Source organism: Kogia breviceps, chromosome 8 (assembly GCF_026419965.1).
Source record: "Kogia breviceps isolate mKogBre1 chromosome 8, mKogBre1 haplotype 1, whole genome shotgun sequence".
Lineage (NCBI taxonomy): Eukaryota > Metazoa > Chordata > Mammalia > Artiodactyla > Physeteridae > Kogia > Kogia breviceps.
This window is the reverse complement of record NC_081317.1, coordinates 60,617,512-60,638,866: the sequence shown is the minus strand read 5'-3', so window position 1 is coordinate 60,638,866 and position 21,355 is coordinate 60,617,512.

The following is a 21,355-nucleotide window of genomic DNA, read 5'->3' as shown; positions in this document are numbered from 1 at the left end:
GAAAAAACAACTCTGTAAAATTCTGGGGTATAATTTTAGCTACTAAAATTGAGTCAAAATTTTGAATAAAGAGATAGTAGACATATGAATCAAATTTACAAGTGACACAGAACTGGATATAAAAATCAGGAAAATAATAGGTTAGAATTATAAGAAATCTTATCAGGCTCTAAAAATTGGCAAAATTGAGCAAGTGAAACAGAACAGGGACAAACTCCAAAAGGAGAGTATAAGGTAAAAAAAGTTGAGGGAAGTGACTTCCTTATCAGCTACACGTATAAAAAATTCAGGTTTGGATTGACTATAAGCTCAACGAATGACAAGTATGTTGAAAAAATACAAAACGATCATAGGATTTATTTTAATTAAAGAATGGGATATGATTAATCTTCAACAAAGGAGAAAAGAATATACAATGGGAAAAAGACAGTCTCTTCAGCAACTAGTGCTGGGAAAGCTGGATAGCTACATGTAAAAGAATGAAATTAGAACACACCCTCACACCATACACGAATATAAACTCAAAATGGCTTAAAGACTTAAATATAAGAGGGACTTCCCTGGTGGTGCAGTGTTTAAGAATCCACCTGCCATTGCAGGGGACACAGGTCAATCCCTGGTCCAGGAAGATCCCACATGCCGTGGAGCAACTAAGCCCGTGCCCTGCAACAACTGAGCCCATGTGCCACAACTACTGAAGCCTGCGCACCTAGAGCCCGTGCTCCACAACAAGAGAAGCCACTGCAGCGAGAAGCCTGTGCACCTCAACAAAGAGTAACCCCTGCTCGCCACAACTAGAGAAAGCCCGCATGCAGCAATGAAGACCCAACACAGCCAAAACTAAATAAATAAAAATAAAACAAATTTTTAAAAAAGACTTAAATATAAGATACGATACCATAAAACTCCTAGAAGAGAATATAGGTAAAACATTCTCTGACATAAATCGTACCAATGTTTTCTTAGGTCAGTCTCCAAAGGCAATAGAAATAAAAACAACAATAAACAAATGGAACTTAATCAAACTTAAAAGCTTGTGCACAGCAAAGGAAACCGTAAACGAAACGAAAAAACAACCTACAGAATGGGAGAAAATATTTGCAAATGATGTGACCAACAAGGACTTAATTTCCAAAATATACAAACAGCTCATGCAACTAAACAACAAAAATAACAAACAGCTTAATCCAAAAATGGGCAGAAGACCTAAATAGACATTTTTCCTAAGAAGAAATAGATATGGCCAATAGCCACATGAAACGATGCTCAGCGTCGCTAATTATTAGAGAAATGAAAATCAAAACTACAATGAGGTAACACTTTACACCAGTCAGAATGGCCATCATTATAAAGTCTACAAATAACAAATGCTGGAGAGGGTGTGGAGAAAAGGGAATCCTCCTACACTATTGGTGGGAATATAAATTGGTACAGCCACTGTGGAAAACAGTATGGAGGTTCCTAGAAAACTAAAAATAGAATTACCATATCATCCAGCAATCCCATTCCTGGGCATATACCCAGACAAAACTATAATTCAAAAAGATACATGCACACTTATGTTCATAACAGCAGTAGTCACAACAGCCAAGACATGGAAACAACCTAAATAACCATCATCAGATGAATGGATAAAGATGTGGTACAGATTGGGTTCGTTTGGGTTTTTCTGTAAAATGTTATGGAAATACCCAAGCGAACGTTTTGGCCAACCCAATGTATACAATGGAGTATTACTCAGCCATAAAAAAGAACGAAATAATGCCATTTGCAGCAACATGGATGTACCAAGAGATTATCATACTAAGCGAAGTAAGTCAGAAAGAGAAAGACAAATACAATATGATATCACTTATATGTGGAATCTAAAAGATGATACAATTGAACCTATCTATGAAACAGAAACAGAATCAACAGACATAGAGAACAGAATGGTGGTTGCCAAGGGGGAGGAGATTGGGGGAGGGATGGTGTGGGAGGTTGGGGTCAGCAAACGTAAGCTATTATGTATAGAACGGATAAACAACAAAGTCCTACTGTATAGCACAAAGAATTATATTCAATATCCTATGATAACCCATAATGGAAAGGAATACATTTTTTAAAAATGAATGTGTATATATGTATATATATATATATATATATATGTAAACTGAATCACTTTGCTGTACAGCAGAAATTAACACAACAATGTAAATCAACTATACTTCAATTTTTTAAATTTTAAAAAGAAGATATGGGCTTCCCTGGTGGCGCAGTGGTTGAGAACCCGCCTGCCGATGCAGGGGACACGGGTTCGTGCCCCGGTCCGGAAGGATCCCACATGCCGCGGAGCGGCTGGGCCTGTGATCCAGGGCCGCTGAGCCTGCGCTCCGCAACAGGAGAGACCACAACAGTGAGAGGCCCGCGTAACGCAAATAAATAAATAAATAATTTAAAAAAAAAATAAAATAAAAAAAAAATTAAAAGAAGATATGGATATATATATATATATATATATATATATATATATATATATATATATAAAATGCCTCTGAATCTCAAATAACTACACATGCAATGGGCTCTGACTGGGTGCCTGACTATGGCATGACAAACTATATATATATAAATTCATGGAATAATCATGAGGAAAAAAAATTGAGGGATTAAGTTGGGGCAGGTGATACCACAATATCATCCCAGGTCAAGCTAATCTTATCCTTTGCAGTGTTGTATATGACACAATAGAGCAGAAGTTACTGGGAGACTAAACCTGTTTATAAGGCTGAACTTTAAATGCTGCACCTAGAATAAGGAAGAAAAATCCCCGCTTATTGTCTCTATCTGATGGACTATAAGCACTGGCTGGATAACTAAGAAACTAATTTTCTTTTTAGTACAGTCACAAAGAAAGGCCCAGAATGAACAAATTTTTCCAAGAACTTATGAAAAAATAATACCAATCTTTATTAATTTTTTCAGATCATAAGAAAAGGAAATACCTTCCAAATCATACTTTGAATTTGGATGGACTCTGACACCAAAACCTGACAGGATGTACGAGAAATTAGAGGCTATTTTTTCTCATCAACAAAAATGTAAAAATCCTAAACAAAAGCTTAGCAAAATGAGCTTAGTAATAATTTTAAAAGATAATGCATCATGGAAAAGAACAATTTTTAAAGAATGCCTCCAGGATATGTTTTAGGACATTGTAAAATACATATTGTCCCAATCAGCGAAATCTCTTCATTATTATTGACAGCAAAAATATTGATCTCTAATCAGGAGAACCTTTTCTTATTGGACAATGAAGAGTATATAACTGATCATATTCTTGTTTTCCCTTCTGTTGCTTGGAAACTCAGAATTCACTTATTTATTCAATCTTTTCTTATCATATTTGTACATTTTATTTCAGAAGTTGTTCTGTTCTACGTACTGGAAATGCAAGAGTGAAAATGACATGTTTTTGAGGAACATCTACTCTTGAGGGCATAGAGGGTGGAAAGAAAAGACATGAAACAAACAAGTAAGGAAACACATGAGAAAAATAATTTCAATAGAGAGAATGTTATGAAGGAAATTAAATAAACTGACAAAATTGAGAGAATGTGGCATTTAGATACGGCACCAGAGTTGAGTCTTTAATTCAGGACAACTGCCAAAGAGCTGGGATCAGAGCATCTAAACAAATGGAACAACAAGAACAAAAGCCCCAAGGAAGGCAAGAATCTTGAGTGTTGATGGAAAATAGGAAGAGAAGAAGCCTGCAAGAGTAGTGGACTTAGTGTCCTGTCGTGGAGGTCAGAGAGCTGGGAAGGAGTAGATAGTGCTGGTACTGTAATATGAAGAAGTAATTAGGGTTTTATTCCATGTGTGACAGGAGGTCATTTAAGGGTCTTAGAGGACAGCATGATCTGTTTCTTTTTTTTTTTTTCTTTTTTTTCTTTCTGTTTCTGTTTTTCAATGATCAATCATCTGTAATGCTGTCAACTCTTTAGGACTTTATGATATACATATATAAGCATATGCATTCTTAATTTCTCCCATATTGATCTTTTATTCTGATTTCTTTGTTCTCTAGTCTTGTCAACTTATTATTTAAATCTCAATATTTTGTGTGTGTGTGTGTGTGTGTGTGTGTGTATTTCTTGCAAGCTGATTAAAATCTTAATTTTTTAAAAAAGGTATGAATTATGATTTGGTGAGTATGTTTTTTGAGAAGAATTAATTTCCAAGACCAAAGTTTGGTCTTCAAAAACTCAAGTCTAAGAGTCTAAAGATCTCTGTTTTTGTCCACAGGAGAGGGTAGGTGGGTTGGAAAGTGAATTTCAGGCCAGGCAGGAGGGTGAGAGACAACTGAGGAACGAAGGCTAGTGAATACCAGAAGTGCAAGCTTGGCCTAAAGACATATTATTTCATTTTTTCCTAACTCTGGACTGACCAAACAAGATGTGTTTCCCCCTCAGAATGGGGTGTTTTCCATGATACCTGTTGAAGATCTTGGTCCACAAACTCAGGGGTGAGAAAAACACTATCTTATTTTCCTCGTCAACCCCCTCCCCACTGAGATGTGAGAAATTCCAATGAGTAATGGGAGTCTTTTCCCCATTCAAGAGTATGAGAGGGCTTCCATGGTGGTGCAGTGGTTGAGAGTCCACCTGCCGATGCAGGGGACACGGGTTCGTGCCCCGGTCCGGAAAGATCCCACATGCCACGGAGCCTGCGCGTCCGGAGCCTGTGCTGTGTAACGGGAGAGGCCACAACAGTGAGAGGCCCGCGTACCGCACACACACACAAAAAAAGAGTATGAGAATCTGAAAATTCAAATGATGGCAAGAAATTATGGGAAGTAATGCTAACTTTCAGTATAGCCAGGTCACTGCTGGCATCCTCATTTTCCAAGTCCAGAGTGACTACCCAAAATTCAGTGGCTCTCCATGTCTTGCCACACATTTGGTACAGAAATATTACTTTGGTTAGGATCCTGTGATTCAAGTCCTACTTCCCGAGGTGCACCATGCTACCAACCCTTGTGGGAGATGGCAGCCTCTTTGTTTCTCTGCCACAGAGCACTTCCTGGGTCCTCATTACTCCCTGGACAATCCACCCAACATACCACCACTCATCTCCACCCCACCTCATTCCCTTACCCAGTGAAGCTTCAGCATCAGCTTTTAAAAGATACCCTCTCTTGCCCTTCTTGCCAGAAAATCAAATGAAATCTCTTCAACTGGCTTTGAATTTCTGAAACAGTCTTTTTCAGGTTATTCTTACTGTTCACATAAAGATTTCCAACAGTCTGCCTGACTCAAATGAGAGAGAAGAGAGGAAATAAAGTAAAGGCAAAAAAAAAAAAAACTAATAAAAACTATTATTTCAGTAACAAATCATACCTTGTTTTACAAACTATTTCTGCTTGAAAATATGGTCTTATTTTAAAAGTCATATGAAAATTCTGGTAGCAGGTCACTGACAAATCACATATTGCTTTCTGAATTTGAATTCATTTTTATAATAAATTTTTATAATAATGTCATTTAGTTAAGAATAAAATAGAAGACATGTAAAATACATACTATGGCAAATTAAAGGAGAAAGTCAAAATGATTCGGACTGTTTTTAGGACTAAGGAGCAACGGACTAAAATTATTAATAGGTTAAGTCCATGAATGTAAAATCCTGATGTTTTAAGAGTTTTGGAGGAAATTGTAATTTTGCAACAATACGATTATATAACTAATATCTGTGGCTCTTTGAATGTTCCTCATCTTGGAACCTTCCAGGGGCCTTCTGTAAATAGGTCAATCACAGTATTCCAATTTAGAACAGTTGTTGTTTTTTGTTTGTTTGTTTGCGGTACGTGGGCCCCTCACTGTTGTGGCCTCTCCCGTTGCGGAGCACAGGCTCCGGACGCACAGGCTCAGCGGCCATGGCTTACGGGCCCAGCCGCTCTGCGGCATGTGGGATCTTCCCGGACCGGGGCACGAACCCGCATCCCCTGCATCGGCAGGCAGACTCTCAACCACTGCGCCACCAGGGAAGCCCCAGAACAGTTGTTTTTGACAGTGATTAGATGAAACCAATGGTAATGTTTAGAAAGATGCATTGATCAGTACACCTGGCTTTAACCCTGTAATTAGTTGTTGAATCATGAGAAGGTATGAAGATTCATGAGAAAGGAGCTTTAATGGGACTGGGCTTGGGAAGCTATTTGCCTATTACTAGTAAAGTGTTTCAGTGTTTTAGTAACTAACAACAACTCTACTGGTGTGTAGCAGCTGACTGTTAGCTCTGTATGTAACCATGTATCATTCTGCCAGCTAGAGAAGTTGGTTTAAGGAAATGCAAGTATGTATTTCTTCTCTCTACAGTAGAAATGGAAGATGAAAAGAAATTAATTACCGATGTTACAGATGATATATTAAAGCTAAATTTCAAACTTAATGTAAGGGCACACACTATCTTAAGAAGTATTTTAACACTTTTTATATGAAATGCCACCTCTTCACAAAAACCTTCCTGATCTCCTCATTAAAAATAAAGTATGTTTCCCAGCTCTCCGCTGATAGCCTCGTTCGCATCTCTGCGTCTGTTTCCTTCATATCACGTATCACGACTTGTAATGTTTTTAATTTATATAACTGTTTGCTTGTTTAACTGTCAGGGCTTGGCATTTATTCTTGTTCTGTGTGCATGTGTGTGTGTGTTTGTGTGTGGGTGTGATGGGGGGGGTGTACGTTTACACTGGTTCTTTGACTAGAATGCAAGCTTCTTGAGACCAGGACCATATCTGCATCGTACATATCTGTATTCCCTGTATTCACAGTGCCTGGCACATAGATGATCAGTAATTTACTAACTAAAATAATGATCCTAAATCATTAACCAAAATTAATCACTCCATGTTCTTACATTCCCATTTCTTTGGTCATTTACCTCCATTTTAGCAATTAATATTTTATAAATGGTGTGAGCTCCTTGAGAATAGAGGGCACGTCTCATTCGTCTGTGTAAGTATGCCAGTCTGTTATCCAGCGCCAGACCCATAGATGGAGTTATTAAATGGCAGCTGAAACGCGAATGGAAGGCAGAGAAAGCTGCTTCTATTACTTCCCCACAACAAAGACACACTTATTTGGCCAGACTTTGAGATGCTTAACTACTCAAAGGCTGAATCTCAACCTCAAAACATGGGGTTTATTCCAAGATCATATGAGTTACAATGAAAAAAGAAGAAAGGAATGCAAATTATTTCTGCCTGAAAGCATGCTTTTTACACTAAAAGTCATATGAAAAATCCAGCAGGCAGTCACTGGCAAATCACAAGCATTGTTGTCTGAGTCTTTCAAACTATGTATTCCAAATACTTCATTTTAGGAAACAAAGATATAATAAGGTAACCTAATTCTGATGCCTCTCCCAACTTCTGGAAAGCTGGGAGATCAATTAGTCTGAGAAATTTGCATACAGTTAAATCTTCCTCCACCTCTGAGAACCAAAAAGGAAACTTGACTTTCTCCTTCAAGGTTTTAGATTTGGGATCCATAGGAGGATTATGTTAATTTCTTAACCATTTGATACAGTGCAGCATCCACAAGAACAAATGTGATGAATTGGTGAAAGTCGTACAGTGAGGCAAATGCCAGCAGGGTAGGGGCCCTGGGGTTTGTCTGCTGCTGTTACCACATGCTGGCTTAGACCAAGTGCTGGCAGCTGGGTCTCTGCACTTCAGCTGAGGAGCAATGCGTATATCAGTTTCATTCATGTCAAATTATCCACATTCTTTGAGAATAATCTGGAAAAATAATAAGCCATGCCTTTTTTACCTTTGCCTTTCAGGTTGCAATTTAAAAATTACATTGCTCTTCAGAATATAGAATATATTGTGATTATGAAATTATAGACACAGCATGTGCCTTAATGACTCTAAGTAAGGCATGCCAGATTTACCAACTAAAGTTACAGGATTTCCAGGTAAATCTGGGTATCAATAAAGAACAGAGTTTTTTGTTGTTGTTGTTTTTTTTTTTTTTTTTCTTAAGTATACATATGTCCCATGCAACATACTTATACTAAAAAAAGTAGTTTTGGTTATATGAAATTCAAATTTATCTGGGAGTTCTGTATTGTATTAGGCAACCTTTCCCAAAGTTTAAATTCCAATTTTCCTACCAACTACTCTGGGTAGTAATTTAGCCTCTCTGAGCCTTCCCTATATGGAAAATGAGAGTGGACACATTGACCTTACACAGCTTTTGAGATAATTAACTGAGACGCTGTGCTTCCTCGTATGGATGCCAGATCAGAAATAAACTTAAGCATAACTTTCAATGTTAAGGCACAGTATTAGTCAAGATAAGGTTAAGCATATATTGTGCTAACAATGTCCGAATGTCCAATCTCCTAACATTAAAAGAGTTCATTTCTCTCTCATGCAACATCACTTTAGATTCCACGTAGCTTCTCAGTAGTGCAGACTGCCTGGATCTTGTAGCCCTACCATTTTGCTATGGGGCCACTTTCCTAATTGTCAGGCACAAGTGTGAAAGACATAAGAACTGTGCCAGCAATTAACTGCTGCAGCCTGGAAGTGATACACTTGATGTCTGCCCACGATCCACAGACAAAATTTGTCACATAGCCCTGCTTAGCTACGAGGGGGCAGCAAAATATAATCCCCATATGACAGGAAGAAGACAGGAACCAGTGTATGTGAGCCCTACAAGTCTTTACCACAAAGGTTATCATGATATTAGAAGCAACAATAGAATCTACAAGTTAACTAAGCACTGAGTGGTCCAAACTTCTTGCTAATGTGAAAATCTCTTCCAGGATGTCACTAGTGCTTCATCGACCCTTAGCTTGAATGCATTCAGCAGCAAGGGACTCACGGCTCATTATTAAAGATTTTCATCTTTGTTGAACTTGCTGAACTCAAATCTGTATCCTTAAAATTCCTAAAACTTGCTCCACTCTGAGGCCATTACTGGCAATGTCTGTACTTTATTAAAAGAAAAAAGAAAAACAACTATAGGAAATAAGGTAAAAAATGAGAAGGCATAATTATTTTAAGAATGAAGAATAAATAAATACTTGAGAAAAGAATAGATCACTTTTAAATTTAAAAATGCTTAAGGAAGACTACAATGCATAATCAGTCAATTTGTTTTCTTTTAATTTCTAAGAAGTTACTCTCAGAAGATGGGAATAAAGGTGTAGTGGGACTGGGGGATGGGAGATTGTTTACTGCAAAAAGAAATGTTTGCTTTTTTTATTCTGGTTGCTGTGTGTATGTACCACTTTTATTTTTAAAGAATAATTTCATGTGGAAAATTTCTGATTATAGAAAAAAGAAAGCTTAATAACTTTGACCAATTTGGGGCTAAATTTTTAAATCCACTAGCCAGGTAACAGTGTTTAGTGTACCACATTATGTTTTGAAAAATAATAAATTGCAATGATGGCAGTGACTCATGTTTTAAGGACCTTTTTTTAAAAAATTCAGTGATTAAAATAATGATGGGAATATTTAATAATGTATTCTGTGAATACAGAACATAAATTGTTTTATAACTGGATTACTATGCTTCATCTATTCAAAAGAAAGTTTTGTTTGCTTCCCATTTGATCTTTCCTACCAATTAGTAACTGGTAGGAGACTGATCTTTCCTTCTCATCAGGTTTCTATTTTGTTCATTGAAACCTTTCATGCATGTTGAAAGAAAATCATTGACTATTTCAGAAAGAATACAGAGCTCTGTTTTCACTGACCTACTTATAATTCTGAATAAGAAAATAACCTACTGGTAGAGCTCATTTCAAATTATAGGAAAAGATTTAATAATGACCACTGACTAAAAGGAGACTCAAATAGCACCCAGAACATTACCCCAGGGTTAGACAGGAGTTTGATATTAAAAGGTTACAGTCTATAATGGTTAATACAAGTCATTAACACAGCTTATAAATGAAACATATCTTCTATCAACCAAATTCTCAGTCCCACAGACATCAGTTGACTGCTTTTTATAATTCCTCTCTTCTGGCTCCATCCCCATATCCTGCCTACAATTGTCCTGCTTATTTCAAACTGTATAATAATACAACCACAGTTAGCTGTAACGCTGTGGAAATATCGCTGGAAATGGCACTAAGAAAATGTGTTCAATCCCAGCTTGCTTCTTTACTGGTACACGAACATGAACAAATCATTTTAGTTCTATGAACCTCTATGAGTAAGGATATCTACCTTATAGAGTTGGTGTGAGGATTAAACAGAAACTATGCTACAAATTTGCCCGCAGTACTGTAAGAACTCTCTGAGTGTGAGTTCCCTACCCATTTTGGATGTCCACAGAGACAAGAGTGTTTGTAATGAATGGTTGATCTATGCACATCTTTACTATCAACAGTCTAAATAAAGAGTTAAGTTATAAAACAAGCAAAAAGCAAACATAAAATCAAAAAAATAGAAATTAATGAGCCCTTGAAAGATAGAAACTATAAAATAAGCAGTGCTAATAGTTCATTCCTTAATATAAACAAAATGCTTTTTCTCTACAGAGTCTCTATAAGCACATAAAGTCATACTTAAGAATTCTTATAAATATTTTACAAAGGTAAGAAGTCACTGTTGACATTAACAAGGCCTTTTTGTAGCTCTCAAGAATTTCTAGATGCTGAGAGCAATAGATGTGAATAAACAGGCACAAGAACATTTGTAATAAGTAGCATGCCCACCTACAATGAACTGCCTCACTTTCTCAATGTGACCCATAAAAAAACATTTTTTCTTCCACTTTTTTCCATGGATGCGCATTTCTGCCTGAGGACTACTGCAACCTCCCACCACCCCCATACTGAACATTCCAGAACAAACAAGTGCAGAAATTCATTTATATTACTGAGAGCATTGGTAACCTTGTGCTATGACGCTAATGTGGAAGGGCAGGATGGTAGAGTGCTCTCAAATAAAAGCCGTAAATGATAAAATTCACCCAGCTAAAGACAGAATTTATTTTAAACATCTGCTTAAAGTCAGATGATGTTTGTCCATCACAGAGTCCACAGGGTACCGAGGACTGAGAGTGCCTCCTCTGGTCTACAACATACACCTGAACACCGTCTCCTACACGGATGTCCACCCTCCTAACCTAGTCCTTCATAGTCACCTTACAGGAGGCTCCACATCCTTCCCCTGCTGCCCTCACATCCCCCATCCCCTGCCGGCCCTTCAGGGCTCTCAACTTCTTCATTCCTGTCTCTTTTGGTTTAACTTCTGATGACCAGGCCCCTGGGATTATCAGATGGAGTAGGGAGGAAGGAGAGGGTAAATTTTGATTCTTGGGAAGAAGCAGAAAGGGCAGAGGAGTCTCTACCATTGTCTGACTTCTGGAAGGTTATCTAAAAATTAAGGAGACATCTTTAATGAGAGTATTGACAAAACTGATTGTCTCTTCAAACTTCTCATGGTTAAAAAAAAACCAAACAAATGGAAAAGCTCTGTCTTCTTACCTAAATATGATGATTTACATAACCAAATAAAATGGGCCTTACAGGTTTCAGGGTACGGAATGTGTGTATGTGTGTGTGTGTGTGTGTGCGTGTCTGTGCGTGTCTGTGTGTGTCTGTGTGTCTGTGTAGAAAAAGGGAGAAAAAGAGGGGTGATAACCCATCTAAACATTTCAAAACTAATTGTAAGAAATAACAGCAGTAATCATACATGTACACAGAGTCTCTCTGTGTTGATCATACTTTTTATTTATCTCTCCAGATGCCCTAATTTTAACTTCTTGAATGTCTCATGAATCAGATATGAATCAGAAAATTATATGTTAATTCAATGAAAAACAATTGTTTGAAATGTAGACAAATAACTAGCTTGCTAGATGAAAACTAGTTGATCTTCCTTGATCCATTACTGCATATTATAGATGTCATCCTATTTCATTAGTAAATTTGACAATAATTATGATTTCCAAGAGCCTCACTTTTCCATCTGTATATTTCTAAGTTTAATTTTAATTTTTAAGGTGAGGATTTTTTAAAAATTCAATCTTTTATAGGGTTTCAAAGAGCTTCATTCAAAGTGTTTTAACATGATCATTCTTATACATAAGATTTGCATATTTCTTTATTAGATATAAAATAATTTAAATTTAACTTGGCTTAAAATAAAGACTTAGGTTACTTAGGCTTTGGGTTAGTTCTCTTTTACACATGAAGCTACTTTTATAACCAAAACGACAGGTCAGGGAGGTGCTTAGAAGGCTGTCTTTTGGTTGACAAGTAATAAATAACCTTCTCCTACAGGCAGTGAACTAACCCCTCTGAGCTTCCCCAATCACGTGCTCTGGAATATACTGTTTCTACTTGATCAGTTTGTTTTCCTGATCTTTTCCCTCTCTAATTTGAATGTTTCACTGAAATTATGCAAAGCTAATAGTTTTTTCTGGTCTCAGAAATATCTGATGTCCTTTACTATAAGCACCAAGTAAAGAAAATTACCAGCTGTCCTTCAAGTGGGCAATAAGGAAGAGGAGTTGAATCCAAATCTCAGGGAGCCTCTTTTGATTAGCAGTGTTTAATTTTTGGTAGCACTAATTATATTGCATTTTAGTGAAGACACTAAAATGTCTTGTCAATGGTCCCAACAGGACAGCCACACCCTTTGTAAATCTTTTAATGCTTGTCACTGCATTTTTTGTGAATAGGGACCAGAAGTATTTTTAAAATGGGAAATGTGATTTTGCCAACACTGAGAAGAACCATCAGTCTTGACTTCCTGTCTTGTAGAGGTAAAACTAAGGGATAATAATTAATTTCATACCATGGGAAATGTGCCTGGTTTCTCTAGACCATGTAATTCCCCCAAATTTTATAAACTAGGCTAGAGTTTGAATTTTACCTTTGTTTTTCAGTCAACATCTATTTGTCTTATGAGTCGCTGAGATCCTCACCTACTTCTGTGCTCCTTCCTTGTGGAGGAAGTTACCATGGTATCATTAATGTAGTGTGCTACTTTGCACTTAATGATATTACAAACACATGGCATCTATTCCAATTAAGTAACAACAGAGTAAGCACTGAGTATTGTCTTGGCACCATAGCAGCACTACAATCTCCAAGCATCAATACTACATTTTCTTCATACACTAGCCGAAAAAGAACTTTGATCATGCATCAATCCATAATGATCTTACTCTTTACTAAATTTCCATTTCCTCTGCCTCTACCAGCCATTTCAGCAAGTACATTTTGAGGATCATAATTCTGTCTCCCCAGTTAGATGCAGGCTTATTGAGGAAGGAAGCCTTTTCCTACTCTTCTTTTATGGTTGAAGCACTGACTGATATATGAGGAATTTTACCCATCAGATATAACCATTTATTTAGAAATTCTGTCAGGCCACTTCTGAAGAGTGGTGCAAGCATAAGTCAGAGAAAAAAGGATCAGACAAGAAAACAGGATCACTAATGAACTCTACATATCAAAAATATGACAAATCTTCCATCTAGAAAAAATAAATACATATTTATAATTATTATGCTGGCTATTTTGGAATCTTCAAAATAGCTAATGATTGGTCACTGGAAGAGAGACTGCTAGCTCATCATCAAACCTATTTCCTCTTTTTCCTTGGGATACAGCTAAATGATGTTTCCCAACTTCCCTTGTAATAGTGTGGAGCCAAATGACTAATTTCTAGCCAATGGAATTTTGTAGGAAGTTATGAAAGCTACTTTCAAGTCTGGCCTATAAAGAAAATCTTCCTTATAATTATAATCCATATTCCTTCTCTCTTCACTATATTGATGCAAATATGGTGATCTTTGAAACCACGTGGTAAAGATATAAGATTCACAAAACGGAAGTAATATAAATTCTCTCACTTGAAGAAGAACCACTCTGATTAGAAACATCCATCTACCCTCCACATGAAAAGGAAATTAACAAATATGATAAGCTATGTGTCTGAGCCTATTTAACTGTAAATAGAGTTAAAAATATAAAGTCAGTCATCCTTCCTTTTTGCAAAAGGTATCAGATTGAAAGAAGAGGAAGAAATGTCACTACCCAGCCTCTAACCTCACCTCAACCATGACGCCAGATTGGCGTACCACAGAAGTTATAGGGCTCTCTCATGTCATTACATAAGGTGTATCTCAGAAATAAGACTCCACGCCATTATATATGCACATCAAATTAGATGTAGAGACTAAATTCCAAATTGATAAAGCAGTCACTTCCACAAATTATATATATATATATACACACACACATACATATATATACACATATACATATATACTATCATATATTACATAATATACCTCTATATAGGTACATAATATATTATATATTTAACTATATTTTCTATAATGTATATCTATACATTTAACTATCATTAATAATATAGTTTATAAATTAAAGTTACATCTCATACATTAACTTTTTTCAATTAGTTAATAAGAAAACAATGGTTAAGTATTCATTCTGTATTAATTGACACTTTCTTTACTATAGAAGGTTTATGCCTTCTTAAATATTTCCTTTGCTAGAACAATCTATCACTAATTCCTATGCTTTATATTAGTGATATTATAATAGAAGTTCTAGTAGAAATTGTCAATATTATTGATCAATTATATAGCCTTGATATTTTGCTCATTTCTACATAATTCCAAAATATGGTTTAAAAAGTAAGAAGTGAGCCAATATGCTCATTACATACATATTTAACTATTTCAGAAGCACTTGGAGTATAATGGCTATACTACCCCGTTGTTTTCAGAACATCAGTCTTGTTTCAGCCCCTAGCACACAGCAGATGCTAAATACGAGGGTATAGTCATGATGATACTATAAAGATAGGTTTAAAAATTGTAAAATAATGGAAACTTTATCTTTTACAAATATTATAGTGCAGACATAATCTTTGGAAATGAGCAAAATAATTTTAACTGCACAACAAATGCACTACTTAATTCACTCCCAAAACAAATATTTTTTATTATTTTGACTTTAAACACCTAACACATATGTATTTAAAAATTTCTTGTGGGGAACTCTTACAAGGTTATTTGTACAAGCAGAATAGAAATCACCAGTAAAAGAAACAGTTTAAATGCTTTAATCTTAACTTAGGAAGAGAGAATTTCACTAAACAGAAATTAAATTACTGTTAATTGGCCCTACACCAGTATTTGCAATATTGTGTTGAATTTAGAAAACTCAATGAAGAAATCAATGGCACATTTTATCAGAAACTACATTGTTTGAGATGTCGACTTGAAATATTCTGCCCTAAAATAGCAATGTTATGTTTGACTGAATCTCTACTCAGTGACACAAAAACACAGCCCTAACATTATTCTTCTTTGCTTTCGCAGAATTTAAGCTTCTCCATGAGGCAAAAACACATGACTGGCCTAACAGATGACTCTGAGTTGCCTTAATGCCTTTGGAATTCTAGCTATTAATCTAAGCTTACTATAACGAAGCATATAATTTAATAAAATATAATTCAATTGGACAATGAATATATTCAATATCATTTGCCACAAATGATTACTAAATATATTAATATTCATCAACAATTTTTCTGGAAAAATAAAGATGTTCTTGAAACTCTTATTCTCCTCAATTTTAACCTAAATTCCTGGTCTTTATCATTTAGCTTTTTGACTACATCTTTTATAAATGACAATCAGGACTTCAAAGGAAAAACGAGGATGAGATATGAGCTTCACATCAGCTTTGGATATATAACATGCACATTAATGGTGGTTACTAATAAGTCTTAATATGCTGCCCATGTGTGTATTTCTGAACAGCCCAATTCTTTTTTTTTTCTTTTCCATTATGGTTTATTACAGGATACTGAGTATAGTTTTGTGTGCTATACAGTAGGACCTTGCTGTTTATCCCTTCTATATATAATAGTTTGCATCTGCTAACCCCATAAGGCAAAATTACTGTGTAAAATTTAATTTCCATCAAAGAAATCTTAGAAATAATTTCTGTAGGGGGCCAAGGAGTGTTGCACATGTATTTTGACACTGATTCCTGACCTATGCTGTGAACAACTTTGTTAGAGTATGGCATTTTAACCATTCCACAATGTTTGGTCAAAGAGCAAAGACAAGTATGTTTTCCTTTTTACACTTTGCACCCGACTCGTACATTAGAAAACACCTTCAAGCTGAGGAGTGATGTCAATATGTGCATAGAATATACTACTGGTGGTCTACTGCTAGGCTTTCACAACTAACAGAGATTGCCATTTCAGCTTTTCCTCTTTCTTCAATGCTTGGAATTCTTGTTTCACAGGAATACTCATAAAACTGATTGGACATTTGGTAATAATGAAGGCACGGTGTAAATTGTGTTCCAGTCTACTAAGATAATTATGAATAAGATATTAATTTCAGTATTTTTCATCTACTTTAAGATTTCTATCTTTGATTCATTTATTTATTAAGCTAGCATTGATAGTCTATACTCTCCTGGTTATATATGTTTGTTATACATATTTTATAGATGAGGGACTGAGACTCAGACAAACAAAGGCACTTGCTCACTGAGGCAAAGCTGGTATATTTTATGACTCAAAATACAACACACTTTCCATTCTCCATCTTTCTTTTTTAGAATGTGAGCAGTACTTTAAAAATACAAACATTTTGGAACCAAACTAATTTGACTTCAAAACCTGCAATTGTCACCTACAAGCTACATAATTTTTTAAAGTTTTGAATCTCCATAAGCCTGTGTTTCCTCATCCTGAAGAACAGGAATAAAAGTTAATACTTTAATAATATTTTTCAGGAATGAGAGCTAATATATGCACAGCACTAAAGGAAATAACAGGTGCTCACAAATAGTCACTAATGAAAATATTGGAGGTAGATTATATTTATTCATTTTAGTGGCAGTACCGATTAATTAGTAGACTGGGAGTAAATAAGTCAGATGTCTAGTCCTAGTTCATTTAAAAAACAGCTAAATGGCTCTCTAGAAATCTCTCAGGTCAGTATTGGAAGAAAGACAAACACTTGTCTTCTGATACGTGAGACAAACAATAAACAAGTGAAAAATGAATAAGGAATAAAAATTTCAGGCAATGTTTAGTACTATGAGGAAGATTTAGTCTTAAAAAAGAGAGTAATGAATGATGGGTTTGGGGATAGAGAGGTCTATTTTAGGTGGGGTTTTTAGGCAAGGCCTCTCTGAAGTGGTAACATCAGAACAGAGACCTGAATGACATGACACAGCAAGTCACACAAACACCTGGGGAAATGGTAGAGGGAATAGTAAATGTAAGAAACAAAGTAGTGAATAAAAGAGTTTACCAGGGAGGGCAGTGAGAGTGAAGGCTGTCAGAGATTGGAGGGGCCAGATCATGAAGGTTGTTGTATGCACTTGGGTTTTATTCTAGGTATGTTTGGAAATCACTGACAGATTTTGTTTTCATCAGGTTATCAGTAATAAAAAGCTCTCTCAGGCTGCTGAGTGAAAAATAAATTCTCGTGTGGAAAATAAACTCCTGTGACATTAAGTATGGTGGGTGAGGGGATAAATTAGGTTTTTGCCACAGGACAGGTTAAAATTTTCCCTTCGCCTATAAATTGTAACCTGGATAAAATACGTGCTTCCTAAACTTACAGGAAAGTAGAAAAATCCAATCGTATTTTTCCAAAACCTAATGATTCATACCTTAAAGCCATCTAGTATGGCCAACTGGCAGTTAAGACATCATTAGCTCAGTCCAGTTTACTCAGCATTGGCTGTAACCAGTTCTCTGCCTACTGGTCTATTAAAATGTGACAAAAATTATGTACTATAAGGCACCAGGACTTTTCAGTTCTGACATTCTAGGTATAGTAGGTTATTTTCTTAATAATTCTTCCTTTCCCAAAGGACCTCTTCCTTTTCCCATTTACCTGTTGCACAACTTCTTACTTACTATTTGATAAAGTGAAAAAAGCAAAAATTGGTGCTATCTGTTAATCTGGTTCAACTGCCAAACATAGCTTTGGATATTTACCTGGTGACTTTTGAGGTAACTTGACTTATTCTTTTATTTTTGTTCCTACAACTGTGCAGTAACAGAAAAACAACACAAATTATTAATATAAACATTGAGCTGGGTGATTTAAGATCAAATTTTATGGTGAGACAACTGCCTGTTAAATATATTGGTATATTCTTAGTCCATTACCTCCTGGAATAGTCATTTTATAATATAATTATAAAATCCCCAGCTTGTGTTTTGTGATTCTAATACATTCAGGCTTTGGTTGCTGACTCAAAGAGTATGGGTATTATTTTCTTTATGTATTTTAATATAATTCTAATGATAAAACCAATTTCCACATGACTTTAGATAGTTCCAACTGACTGATATGACAATATTTAAAATTACCCAACAACTTATAGGTATCTTCTAATAGAAGCCATTAACCTTGCCAATTTATACAAAATAAAAAGATAGGTTAAGAGATATGAAGTACAGAATGAGAACATATGCCTAATCATAGGCTCAGAAGAAGTAAACAGAGTATGGAGATGAAGCAAAATTGGAAGAGAAAAATTACTAAAATATTTCCAGAACAGACAAAGTCATGAATCTGCAAATATGTAAAGCAAAATGTAGACTAAAGAGAAGACAGGGCTTCCATGGTGGCGCAGTGGTTGAGAATCTGCCTGCCTATGCAGGGAACACGGGTTCGAGCCCTGGTCTGGGAAGATCCCACATGCCGCGGAGCAACTAGGCCCGTGAGCCACAGCTACTGAGCCTGCGCGTCTGAAGCCTGTGCTCCACAACAAGAGAGGCCGCGATAGTGAGAGGCCTGCACACCGCGATGAAGAGTGGCCCCTGCTCACTGCAACTGGAGAAAACCCTCGCACAGAAACGAAGACCCAACACAGCCATAAAAATAAATAAATAAAATTAAAAAAAAAACATTCTGTAAAAAATAAATTAAAATTTAAAAAAAATAAAATAAAATTTAAAAAAAAAAAAAAAAAAAAGAGAAGACAGATAACCTACAAAGAAACACCATAAGAATGATAGCAGACTTCTGAGGAACCTCATTGTGAATGAGAAAACAGCACAGAAACATCTTCAAAATTATCACTCAGGAACTAAAGTGAAATAAGCCATTTGGAGATAGACAACAAGGTACTACTGTACAGCAAAGAAACTATATTCAATATCCCATAATAACTCATAATGGAAAAGAATATGAAAGAGAATATGTATATATATGTATAACTGAATCACTTTGCTGTACACCAGAAATTAATACAACATTGTAAATCAATATACTTCAATTAAAAAAAGATTTTTTAAAAAGAATATATAGGGGCTTCCCTGGTGGCGCAGTGGTTGGGAGTCCGCCTGCCGATGCAGGGGACACGGGTTCGTGCCCCGGTCCGGGAAGATCCCACATGCCGCGGAGTGGCTGTGCCCGTGAGCCATGGCCGCTGGGCCTGTGCGTCCGGAGCCTGTGCTCCGCAACGGGAGAGGCCACAGCGGTGAGAGGCCCGCGTAACGCAAAAAAACCCAAAAAACAAAACAAAACAAAAAGAATATATAACATTGACACAGGGATAGTCAAATTCACCAACAGAACAGAAGAGTGATGCCAGAAATAAATCCATTCATACATGAAAACCTGAAAGGGTGATACTGCAGATGATAGGGAAAGGATGGCTCCATCTATAAATGGTGCTCAGAAAAATTGGGTTTTGATGTGGAACAAAAAGTTGAACTGAAGTTCCTATTCACACCAAGCACAAGACCTAATTCCACATGCATTTAAAGAGTGAAATGTAAAAGGCAATACTTAAAGCTTTTTATGTTGGAGACAACATTAAAAAATAGTTCATTGCTTGTGGAATGGTAAGGATTTCTTAAACAAGACATGAAAGCTACTAACAATAAAATAAAAGATTGATACCATAACATTAAAATTAAGAACTACTAATCCTCAGAAAACTGTATCAAGAATGTAAAACTTAAGCCATAAATTAGAATAAGATATTTTCAATAGATTTATCTAACAGAAGATTAGAAGACAGAATACATAAAGAAGTCCTATATAGCAAAAAGACAAAAAACCTAATTAAAAAAATTGGCAATATGCATGAAAAAAATTTACAATAAAAGAAACAGACGGGATAAAAGCACAAGAACGGTATTAAAACATATTAGTTATTAACATGAATGAAATATCTATCTCTCTATATGTTAACTAAGTCTATTATTACCAAGTGTTAGCAAGTTTGTGAACCAGTAAGAAATTTTAAGCACTACTGGTGGGAATATAAATTGATACAACCACTTTGGAAAACAATTTAAAACTAACTTATAAATATTCACAAATCCTATGACTAGCAATCCATTTCCTAGGTATTTACCACAAGAAATTCTTATATATGTTTAAAAAGAAACATTTACAAGCCTCTTTATAGCAGTATTGTTCATAAGACAAAAAATTAAATTAAAAATCCTGGAAAATAACCCAAATGTTCACTAACAGGAGAATGGATATATAGAGTATATTCTTACAATGATATATCAAACTGACATTAAAGAAATAAAATAGAATACTGTTACATACAACAACTTGAATACATAGTATTAGTGGGGAAAAAAGTCTGGTCACTGAAGCCCACTTAAATAGTAATGATGATAGATAGCATTTTTGTGATTCTAGTATCCTAGAGATCCAAGGCAAAAAAGAAAAAGGGACTTTTGGCCTCTATGCATGGGCTAGATCATAACCAGGATTGCTATGTTTCTTAAAACATTTTAGGAAATATCCTAATATGTATTCACATTAGTAGATTGTTTTATATACAACAGACCAAAATATAAAAATAAATTTTAAAAGAATAACACTAGATTTATAGACATAAATCTTAATAACCATGGCTTGATATGGTTGTAATAAATCATGTTGATGGCCTGGACAAGGGGCCGTGCAAAGGAAATTCTTCTTATTCTTTTTATCTTAGTTTGTAGACATAGCCTTGGTTGGCTTTTTGTTTGTAACGATATACCCAAGTCCTTTATACAGGTTTCTGGACAATTTTATGGCTGAGAGTCAAATAGGACAGCTAACCCTGATCACAAATTCTGATCACTTTTGCACAGCAATTATGTACTCCAAACTAAAGATTAACTTTGAATATTGATTTCATATGTATGGGTCTAAACTCCAGAGGAAAATTCCTTTTGAAATACAGGAATCTATTACCCTTAGTGCCATTAACTTAAGACTGCTTGCAGAGAAGGTAGGAAAGAATAAGCTATTTAATGGTCATTTTCTAAACAGTAGACATAGCAGTGACCCTG